A 591-nucleotide genomic window follows, 5' to 3' on the forward strand; every position below is an offset into this window, starting at 1 on the left:
AAAGGTTTCTGGATCCCAGAGTCGAGAGCCTGCCACATTCGGGGTCCCGAAACAAAGCGCATCCTGGGAGGAGGTGCCAAGGCTCCAGGATGGGCAGTTCCAGGAAGAGGAAGCTTCAAAGGCTTGCCGCCTATGTAAGCTACCCAAGCAATTTGCTACTCCCAGCAACTAGCCTCCACTAGCTCTGATCCCCACTTTGGGCAGTTGAATCAGCTGGAAAACCAAGGTAGGAGAAAGGGTGTGCCCACCTGTGTGAACTCCACCCCTCAGGCGAGGGAGACTGGGTGAAGCACAACTCAGTCCCCACCATCTTGCAGATCAGGGCATCCAGCCAACCATAGTGAGGCTTATGCCCCCCTCACACTGGAGGGTGGCATAATGACGGTGTACCCACCCCAAGAAGGTGACCGATGGTCCCGACCTACAACTACCTGTAAAACCCCTAAATTTAGTATTTGGGGGCAATCCCATACCTTGCCTCAAACACAAGCCAGAAAGAAGCAAGTAAATGAAGGACCAAACAGCCGTGCAGAGAGAAGACACAAACTGACCTGGCCTTAGTTCTAGCAGCCTGTCCAGACCTCAGACTCC

Source organism: Lissotriton vulgaris, unplaced genomic scaffold, assembly GCF_964263255.1.
Source record: "Lissotriton vulgaris unplaced genomic scaffold, aLisVul1.2 SCAFFOLD_1682, whole genome shotgun sequence".
In the NCBI taxonomy this organism is placed as follows: Eukaryota; Metazoa; Chordata; class Amphibia; order Caudata; family Salamandridae; genus Lissotriton; species Lissotriton vulgaris.